The 11,228-nt window shown below is 42.6% G+C and overlaps 1 long non-coding RNA gene across 1 annotated transcript; it reads left to right on the plus strand.

The window, feature by feature from the left end:
• The first annotated feature begins 5,088 nt into the window (after positions 1-5,088).
• On the plus strand, positions 5,089-10,930 carry LOC124299936 (uncharacterized). The gene is made up of 3 exons (XR_006907117.1): positions 5,089-7,103; positions 9,897-10,077; positions 10,551-10,930. It is a non-coding gene; the product is annotated as an uncharacterized LOC124299936 (long non-coding RNA).
• Positions 10,931-11,228: the final 298 nt, after the last annotated feature.

Raw genomic sequence — 11,228 nt, forward strand, 5'->3', positions numbered from 1 at the left:
TCAGATTTTTCGATCTTTCTACATTTTTACCCCCACCCGTCTATTTTCTCCCCGCCTAATATCGACTTTCGATAATTTTTACGCTTGCGAACTCGAAGCTTGAGAAAAGAGTCATTTTTTTGTGTAAAGAAGAAAAAAAGAAAAAATTGTCTCTCAACACCGTTCATTTGGTAAATTGAAACGTGAAAAAATGCGAAATCCTCTATTCCAGTTTTGCGAAATGTCAATTCTCGAGTATTTGCAGGTATGCTCGAAACGACAGCTTCCCTCAGATTTTTCTAGCCGAAATATAAAGCCGCGCTGATAAAATTAATTTGCAGAAAATACCCGGAGCGTGAGCTGCAGTTCTTTCGAGGGATTTTGCTTTGCTTCCTTTTACGTGAATCCGCAGAGCGAGGGATCAAGACCCGGGGCAATTGTTCAGGCTCTCTTGCTGTTTTTTTTTTCCTTCCTTTTCGCGACACGAATAGGTCCGGTACGGCGAAGCGAAAAATCTCGCGATCTACAGAGATACGTCGGCATTGAAGTACGCGACAAAATCTTACCCACGTATATATTCCCGTAGCCGGATTACGCGATACGTGTTTCTGCATGTGCGAATCCCTCCACGGGAATTGCAACACTCGAAAATCCAACCTGCAGAGTTGAGAGGTCGGGGTATTTTTTTTCCGGATAATTTTTTTATGCCTGGATCAAGGTTCGCTTGTTATTTTCTATTCTACAATTCCTCGTATTATTTTTCATATTATTTTTTCTCTCTTTTTTTTTTTATTTTGGCTTCGATATCGACACGGCCTAAAATTGCGGTCGCGATTTTACGATCCGTTCGTCGTAACTTGTTGTCAAATCGGTTTTTAAAAATTTCTCTGTCGCGTACGATGCGAGGTACGTATAAACTTTTGCCTGAAATGGAATTTTTTTGTTCTTTTTTTTTTTAGTGTACTTCGTTTCAGTTTTCTTTTTTTTTTTACGGAGCCATTTCCGTTTTAATAGGATGTGATACACAGTGAAACCCCTCTAAAATATGAAAGACACGTTACGTACGAAGTGGGTGTTGAAATTTTTAATCCATTTGTTAAGAGGAAAGTTTTCTCGTCATGTCTGCGACATTTCACCACTCGTTATTTTTGCCTGACATTACGTTTATTCAAAGTTTCTACGTACTCGGGTAAATAAAAGCCCGTAGCACGAGTTCGAATAAATTTCAGTGATCGAGAAATTTCTCGCTGTTGGAAATTCGCTCGGGAAGGTTCTATTTTAATGCTTCAAGTATACGTATACCTACAACCTACCGGTAGCTCCTGGCTCGCCGGGCGCAGACAACTTTTCCACGCGTGTAAAGTTCCGCGTATCTTGAAATACACGGAATTGATAAAAGTATTTTATACGTATATATGCGACTCGCGCGTGCTTCGGATGCCAATTCAAATCTAAGAAAGCTCCTCGCTCGCATCCCTCCCGAATGCATTTCTCGCCGTACGGAGGCGAAAGGATTTAACGTTTTATCCTGCATATTTGAATTCACAGGGAGATCGTATTTTACCAATTTCTCCAAAGATACTACTCGACACGCTTACAACAGTTTGATAATTCTGCACTGGCTCAATTCGCATAGATAATATGTCTACAGCTTTATGTAAAAATTGCAAATTCACGTTGCGCGGTTTTCAAAAAATTTTACCGATCATTCGCAGGTAAGTAACATCGAATATAAATAATGAAACAGTCCGCCGTGCCTCGCGGACAGAGGAATTTGTCTTCCTATTGTTGTCCACAAAACCACGATGCTATCCAAAGTGGGAGTGGTAAATTATTTTGATGTATACCCATAAAGTAAGGGGTAGAGTTGGTTAATATTATCACGATGCAGTTTTCTCCATAAATTATGCGATTTTTCATCCTGAAATTTACTTGTTAAAGCGTCAAGAATCTTGTTAGTCATTCTAAGAAAAGGTGGGAAACATCAGTGAACAAAACAAAGTGACGTGCGCGTTAAGATTTAAAAATGTTCTACCTTAGCTTCGGTAATTAAGATAATTACGAGCTTGTTATCCACAGCAGAGAAGTTTAGGGTTGGATTTTTTTTTTCTCACGAATTTGCGAAAGTGGCCAAGTGAGCGCTAATCAAATGGAAAAGGCAATCGTGACGAAGAAACGTCAGGAAATGTCGGAACGGTCAATTGATCGGGAGCGGCGATTGAAGTCAATTAGCGAGTCTTGTCGAATGAAATTAAACGAGGTGAAATCGACCCGCGGATCGTGAATAAAGCTGTCGAAACGAATGGAAATGGAAAACGGAAAGGTTTTCTCCACTCGTTTATCACGGGTGAATGCCACCCATCACCGGCTGGTTTATGCCCGAACACCGATGATAGTAATCCCAGTTTTTTGGTGCGAACCCATCGCGTTCCTCTTTTCCAAGAAACGGGTTTCCCTCTCGTTCTCAGACGCTCAAAGGTAGCCAAAGAAACTCTCTCGACGGCTCTTCGCGATCCCAGGCATAACTCAAGCTTTTCCCTTTGCCGTTCCTTCTTCTCTGCAGCCGCGGAAAGTAGCGGGTGGAATTGAAAATAGTTATGGATGGCATGTATGTGAATTTCACACGAAATCCTTGAAACGAGTCGAAGACATTGGTTGGGTTAATTGACGATTCGTATTTCAATCATTGTCACTGGTCGTTGTTAAGAGACTCGTGCTTGGGTCGAAACGATTAAATTAACTTCGATTCCTTTTTGAGATCTGTGGCTTTGTTATAATTCTTCCTCTTCGTCGGTTACTTGGCTGGTTTCAACGATTAAAAAAAAAAGAAAAGAAAACAAATCGACAAGATTCAAATAAACAAGACGACAAATCGACCCGTTATTTGTTCAGCAATAAAAAATAGCTGTCGCATGAGTTATAGAACAATATCTGCACGCGGCTCCAGATTTGCGTAGTACAAGTGTAACAGTTGGACAGGTGAATGCACCATATACATACATACATAAGCAATTTGTCAACGCGATAGAGTTCCATTCTGAATGCTCCAGTTTAAATTGTATTGTTTTGGAGGTGGTGGGCTGTGGCAACAGCCGGCGACTGACCATTTTCAAGCTGTTACATTACGAACGATACAGCTGCAGCGGTGCAGGCTACCCGAGTTCGCGTAATAATTGAATCCCGTTTCCTGGTTTACGAGAAAACTTGATATCCCGACGATGAAGTTGATCGAAGGTGCGCGATACGCGAAATTAAAATGACCGTTCGATACGTGAACGAGGATCGACGACGGCGATCGTTATCTAGAAGGGGGTGAAATATTTTCGGTGAAAATTATTTGACCGGTGGTAAATCTCGTTTGCGGGTTTATTAACGAGGATGGATGTTACTCGTGGCGATGAATCTCGTCATTTGAATCGAGTGTATTGATTTGTCTATTCTGGTGAAAAAGATGTCCACCTTCAATTTGTTGAATGGTTGTAAAAAAAAAAACATAGAAACAAATCGGATTCATTCGGCTGACCGAATTCTTCACCGAAAATCCGTCATATACGTCGAGCTTCGGCTCAAACTCGGTCAAGATCTGGACCCACACTTTGAAAGATTAGAACCACCGTAGAGGTCTTGAATTTCCGCTTCACACTCAAAGGGCTGTTTAGCCCCGAGGAGACAGAATTCGGGAAACCCTAAGAGGGATGAAAATGAAGCTAAGCACCGGATAACCGACTTCAAGAAACGCGTGCTCGAGTGTTGATTTATTCCCTTCTCCTCATCCGGGCTCAAATCTTCAACGTTTAAAACGGACGCGCCCCTCGAATGATCTTGAATAATGTAAGAGGCCCTCTTGACTCCTTACCGCGGATCACGGTCAATTGGTCTCGACGAATGCCAAGTCGTTGATGGAATTGTTACCGTTGGACTGCCTGCCCTTGACGAGGTGTTAAGGCGTCAATTGAACCTGTTTAACTTGAACATGCGAAACATGCGTGGCCCTGACGTAAGCCGTCAAATTACAACGAGTGATCGTAGAACCAACGATCACCTGCGCGTGAAAATCGATTACTCGGTTTTTTTATCACTTTGTTCAATCGAAGGGCTTTAGTTTTATGTTTATCTTGGAAAGGCTGTAAAAATCCTGTACGGAGTAGTGAATAATTTCTTAAGACAATGAAAAATGATGTAACTTAATCTTGTAGAATACTTTCACTCGATATTGTAGAATTTTTTTTTCACACGTAGACGACATGAGATGTTAATTGTGATCGTTGCGATCGTCGTAATCGAACATAGAAAGCAACACTCCGCAATTGGAAAAAATTATTCACTGTTCCAGGGAAGTAACAACAAGCAATCGCGTTTGAATTCTATTAGCCTCGTTTCGTGAGAGATAAAAAAGTGAACGATACAATCGTCAATTTGAATCAAAGAAGTTGGCGCGCTTGTCTGATAATCGTACAAAGTTGCAAAACCGTAACGATATTTCGACAAATGATTTGGATCGCTGATTTTCGTCCTACCCTCAATCGAAACGTTGCGTCTGTCAACTTTGGCGCCTGTACAAGTATATAAATAATATTTGTAACTCCGTTAGAAATACCCCTTCGAGAATTCCCAGGTGGTCCGAAACGATCCTTTCCAAACTGGCCCGGTTTTCCACGGTTTGGACACGGTTTCGACGTCGTTACCACCGGGAATACAAAACCCGATACCAAAGTGTCCGGCAGCCTTGAGGATCTCTCGAATCCCAAGAGAAAATCCTGCAGGTTTCGCGGCTGACCTTCGTCCTAGTTGCGTTAGCGGATGAAAGGGCGGGTGATGCAGAGCAGCCGGATTCCCGAAAGTTCCCGCGTGCGTTGCAGGCAAAAGCGGGGAAAGACGGGCGGACGGATCATGGACGGGAGCTCATTTTGCTCCCTCAAGACTTGTATAAATTCAGTTGTCAGTCGTACTAACCCACGGCGAGTTCTTACCCCCGGTATCTCGCCGCTCGTCTATTTCCACCCCCTCCACGGGGTGAGCTTGCAAGCGGCGGAGTGTCGACGAGGAGAAGCGAAAGCTCCCGAGGGGCGAGCGCCGGGCGCTCACCGCGCAAGCTCTGGAGCATAACTCCCGGCTTTCGAGGTGGAGATTCTGCGTTTTGTCGACAGGTTACGCCGGACCGCGGCAGCGAAAGCCTCGCGGAGAAAAACCGCGACGTCCGAAACTAAGTCCATGTGCGCGATACGTGGTCGCGAATACGAAAATCCCGGTCTACGTTTAAGCGGAAGTGGGGGAGGAGAAGGGGAAGCGGGGGTCGCGTAAGAGCAAAAACCGACCGTCATTCCCTCGCGGAAATTCCATCCTTAATCACCGAGAATCTCGTCGCCGATACAGCTCTGCCTGCGGAAACCGCGATCATGGGTAAGCAGAAAAAGCTGCCCGAAACAGTTGCTCCGCGGAGTGAAAAAGCGGCTCGTGTTTTCGCCCGTCTCGGTGGTGCTTGCGTGCTTTAAGCCGCGTTCGCAGGAGGCGGAGAGGAAAAATGTGGGTCACTTTTGGAGCTGCCGGTCACTCGCTGAGATGTGAGGAATGAGGAAGTAAAGACAACAAAAAAAAAAAAAAAGGAAAAAAAAACTTCATTCAACCGGAAAACATGATCGAGATTCGAGAATACCTCGGAAAATTCGACGAGCACTTCAACGACCGGAGAATCGAATGTTGCTGCAGGTATTTAGGTGCGAGGGGTAAAGTGAACGTAGGAAGCTGCAATCAAGACTCGTTTAGAGACGCCTTGACCTAGGCCCGCTTATGTATCACATCTTGTACGACAGAAGCGACGCAAATATATTCCCATGGTTAAAAGGTGCGTGGTTGGAAGAAGATACATATTTATGTACAGAAATAAGGTTGCACCGCGACGTTCTCGTGAATTCAGAATGAGAGAACGTTGGGGATACGATTCTTAAGGCTCGACCGGCGTTATCAGCGCGTTAACACGTGTTCAAATAGACCAAGTTTGGTACGGAGTTACGTAATCGTGGCTTAATAGGTGCTGCGTAGAAAAAACAAAAAGGAGATAAAGAACAGAAACGTCGTTACACCGGGGAAGGCTTAAACGTTGCGAGGGAGGAGGAGGAAAATTTCGAACACTAAGATAATCATCAACCGATATGACGACGCCTGCAAGTGTCGTGATATTTTAACGAGCTCAACTTTGGCGAGCTCTTGGAAGGACAGAGACGGGATACCGATCAGTGTCTTGGGCTGTTGAAATGAGGCAGACGGTCCGCTAGTGAATTCGATGGTTTATTTTCATTCGTATTTCCTTACCCACCGCGAAAGTGAATTAGAAAGTTTCCGAGGAATAATTGCTGCAGAGTTTTGAAAGGAGAATATAAGAATAAGACGAAGAAAAATAAGAGAAAAGGAACGAGTGGTTTATTAATTGAAACCGGTTTCTTGGTTGTTCAAAGTTGTTCTTGTTCTTCCTGTTCTCCTTAACTTCCGCGTCTTTTCCTCTTATAATTATACCGCAGCGATTTTTCACAGCGTAATAGAAGAAAACAAAGAAAGAGAGATATTATCGCTGTCGTATCGTCGTCAGGGAAGGAGGCCACGAAGAATAAGAAGAAGAAGAAGATGAAGAAAACTCCGAGTGTTACAGTGTGCGAAAATAGTGTCATGATTTGTGCGGTTAGAGTTTCGCCGAGTGTGTAAAATATACCGGGTCTCGTTTCATCCGTTGAACGGGTTGCACCTATTTACAGTTGTAACTACCTCGGAACAAGTTCTTTCTTCCCCGTCACACATTCCATTCGCTTTTTCATTCGTTTATTTCCGCCGAGCGAACACCCCTGAAGATGAACTAACTTTTAACAATGCCGGTTCCGATGCATTAACACTGCACGCCAACTAGGTTGGGAAGCAGAGGTCTGTTCTGTCCCGTCGAGTGTGAAGATAGCAGGAAGCGGAGGAAAGACCGTGGTGAAAAAGGACCCGCGAGAAGAGAGGTGGGAGGAAAGTGCAAAACCAGCAAATCCTTCTCCCAGACTACGTCATCAGTTTTAATATTGCAGAATAGAAGCTGCCGCCGCGACGCCGCTCCGAGAGTGACTCTCTTAATAATGAGATGATATTATCACGAGGTAAGAAAAGTGGGTGCGGTATTCGTGTATTATAGGCACTTGCCTATACATATACATGTACATATACATACCTTGCACACTGGTAAAAGGTATAACAATTATTAAAACACCTTAATTTGCAAGTGAAACAGTTCAAAATTGAAAAGCAGACTAAAAAAATAAAAAAATACGAAATACCTACCATGGATGCGTACAACAATTCTGCAATTCTTATACTTTGATATTTCATTTTGCTGAAATCCACGCATGCAAGTGAAAAAAATTGTTAAAGTAGGTTCGCAGTGTCTTAGGTCGAAATAAAAAAAAACTGTCAATTACTTTTAGTTTCGGCCATTTGAGTGGGGTTCTTCTCGGACGATTAAATACAAAAATTACTATACCTAGAATCATAATAAAGTTTCTAAATGGCAAAACAGTCAGGAAAGTAGAAAAAGCGTTGTGAAAATTCAAGTCAGAAGAACAGCCGAAGGTCGTCAATTGAAGAAAAAGGCGAGGTGGTGACCGTAAATTGACCGAAAAAATTTGTTTCATTCTTTTTTTCCTCCCAATTTCAACTTCGGATTTGATTCGAAATTTTATCGGAATGAAAAACCGTCAGATCTCTGTTTTGGTAACCCGCGAATTGAGAGTCACCGTCGAGTTACCTGCACCGCGTCTCGTACATGCCACGTGCATAATTAAGACAAGCTGTAAAGTGAGTCTAACGAGCTGCTGAGGACTGCGTGTCACGTGGGTGTCTGCTGCATGAACTCTCCATGCTCTAATTCGTCAACTATCACGTTGTGTGTGTGCCTTAAATATTCGTATATAGGTACGTCTTAGACTGGGAAAGCTCATCATCGGGCGAACTTGCGGCTGACCTGAGACCCGTGACGACATCGGGCTTCAAAGAGGAAACTCAAGCTGTTTCTTACGAAGATTTCTCACGACAAATTTTTCGACCCAAGCTTGTATCTCGGTTAGTCTTGCGAAGAATAAGAAAATTGGAGTTCATAGGTACGGTGGATATTTATATTGGATTTATCCCCGCGGGTGACTAATTCAGAAATATAATATTCAAAAAGTCAAGTGGACGGAAAGAAACGTTTCGTTAACTTCGGGCTAAATACGTCGGACAAACCGTTGTTTCTATTCGCAGAAAAGTCGTTTGATTCAACCATAAAGCTGATCGCATCAACAATTCGTGTCGTAAAATGAAAGCTCATTTCTTTCAATCGACGAAGCATGTTTTTCATCATATTTGGTAAATTTTAAAAGCAACTCCGCTCGTGTAATCTTGGTAATTTCGTTTCCAACATTTTTTTTTTCACGACTTTTCATACCTCACACGAGTTGTAGGTATAATTTACGTGTACCAATTTATACAACGAGAAGTAGCCTTGCCGTGGCGGAAGTCGAACAGCTTCAGCAGGCAGCGTGATGCCGGCGTATCAATCCGTGAAACTAGAACACGAGGCGAAGAGTATTGTGCGGCATCGGAGCAATAGCTTTATTGTTAAATTGACACGTGTCCGAGGTGCAAGTGCGTCGAAGTTTTTGAGGAGGCTGGTGCGGGTGAGTGGCGATAACAAAGCAGATTTTTTTTCACGAGTTGGCAGGGGGTGGAAATTTTTATATCTTTTTCCTCGCGTTATTTTCGACCTGCGTTCTTTTTTCTCACTTTTCGTTTTAATTCCTTGCGAACGTTGTTTCGCTTTTTGGTTAATGGATTGTCCTGGAAAATGATTTAATCAGTGGGACAGGGATTGCGGGGGGTGAGGGCCTAACGAAGGAATAATCAATCAATATTTCCATTATAAGGACATTAAAGTGCGAGAGCGTAATTACTGGTTTCGTTGTCCTTGTCGGTACGGTCCTCGTGTTTTTGAACCAAGCTGCACGTTCTACGGTTTGTTGAAAATAATTCAATTCAACCGATCGTAATCAGGGCAATTGGTGATTATTGTACACGGCCCGGACAACGAGAAAATGAGAGGGAGAAAGTAAACGGGGTGATATTCGCGCAGCGTTTCTTTCTTTTACTGCATCTCTTCTCTCGAGAGTTAAAAAAAAACGAAAAACGAATTCTGTGACTAAATAATCTCACCCAAGTCTGACTCAAATTTTTATCAAACATTTTTTCACTGTAATTGTATATGATAAAGTAAACAAGCAAAGGACGAACTGCGCGCGGCTTCTTCGTGACGAGGAATATAATTTTGCTAATGCCAAATTCCACGAAAACACTCCTCGTTTCGGGGCCGAGGATTTAAAACGCGAGTTTATGACGTACTTGTGCGACTTGTTTGATTTTTTTCTTTACATGCCCGAAGAGCCGGGGAACCATTAAAAACGAGCGTATCGTCAGGGCTTGAAACTTTCGTAAACGGGGCTGGAATTATTTTGTGAAAAAACGTTTAACCCTTGCACAGAGTTAACGGAAGAAATGTTTTGAATAAAGTGTTTTTTTGTTTGTTTTTTTTTCTCATTCAAACGATATACGTAAAATGGCTTTGAAACGAGAAAATTATGCGGTGAGGAATGCTTTTTTTCTTCAGGGATTTCGATTTTGATACAATTTTTTTTTTTTTTTTGTAACAATCCTTTCAAAATCTGAAATAATTGCTTCTGCTCGAGGAGGTTTAAAGTCGCAGCTGCAGGGCTCGGAGAAGCTTTCGTGCTTGCATCGACGGCTGCATTAGACCGAGAGACGAGCGACGCGTTACATTATTCAAGCGAAGATGACGTTCGGTTATCGTCGGGTTCCTACACAGCGATTGCCGGAGGGTTGAAATCAGTTTGTTTTATTTGCAGAAGCTGTTTCGACATCGGCAGCAGTACCGAGATGGGAAACGTCGGTTTGACATCTCGTTATACGTGCACACCCGTCATCTCGGCGCGTTCGAAAATGCTCGAGAGAGAGAGAGAGAGAGAGAGAGAGAGAGAGAGAGAGAGAGAATTTGATAGAAGGAATTTTATAACTACGGTGAAATAGGTATAGAATATTTTTATACTTTTTCCGGGTACGGTGAATATATCGCTATGTTGTATTATTGTGCGCGAATGAAAAGAAATCTCCTCGAGGAGAGGCTTCATTAGTGTATTTCTAAGGCATTGCGACTCTTTATCCAATTAAAATACAAGAGTTGAGGGAGGGATGCAACCCTCTGGCAATACTTTTATTCTCATTTAATTATATTTATTATACTTGCCAAGTTTTACGCGTTCGGTTTACACGGCAAAATTCAGAGATGCCTTCTCAGTTGTGGCGCAGGTTAGCATTATTTAACTTTGAAATCAATCTCATTCCGCATTATCTCTAACAGGAAATGGTTCCGGTTATTCCGCAAATATCGCTGATATTCCGTCTGGAAGTACAAAAAGCTCGCGCAGCCTTTTTTCTTTACCGACTAAAAATCGACCTTCAAATCCCTAATACATCTTCCGCTATTAATTAATTATTTACAGCACGTCCGGTCTGTAAGGCTTTGCAAAAGGAGGTTCAGCAGTTCCAAAGAGGCAATAATTGGAAGAAAATTACGGTTCACTTGTGCTTAAATCGTGCTGAGGCATCGTCACGACATGTCGCAATCATAGTGAGCGGGGAAAGGGAAGTTGATAACTGTTATTGACAGGGATTGACGATAATCTCGTGAATTTACCGGAAACAGAACGGCGATCAAGCCAGTCTACAGGGATCTAGCATGAATAGGTAAATCAAACACTGGCACCCATGGTGGCCATGCAGCATGCAATGTACACGGTTTGTTGTCATGGAAAAATCGATATGCCTACCTCAGCGTTTTCTGACAAATGACTGCATGCGAATAGGATCGAAACACGGCTGTCAAAGATTCAAACGCATGCGACTCGTCAGGCCAAAGTTTACAGGACGTATATTATCTTAGATAAAATACCGAAGTGCTATATTTACGAACATTCGTTGGCTAAGAAAATATACGAGGTCTGATATCGATACTTCGTTTCAAATCGCTTCAAATTAAGGACGAAAGTTTGGTGATCATGTTGTAGAATTAAATATTTAACGCTGCCAAGATTACAGAAAAAAGCGGTCCAGTGAATTTACGGAGAATATTTTCCTGACTTAAACGAGCCATCGTAAATTGAAATCGAATGAATTTAATC

The sequence above is a fragment of the Neodiprion virginianus genome, chromosome 1, assembly GCF_021901495.1.
Source record: "Neodiprion virginianus isolate iyNeoVirg1 chromosome 1, iyNeoVirg1.1, whole genome shotgun sequence".
Taxonomy (NCBI): domain Eukaryota; kingdom Metazoa; phylum Arthropoda; class Insecta; order Hymenoptera; family Diprionidae; genus Neodiprion; species Neodiprion virginianus.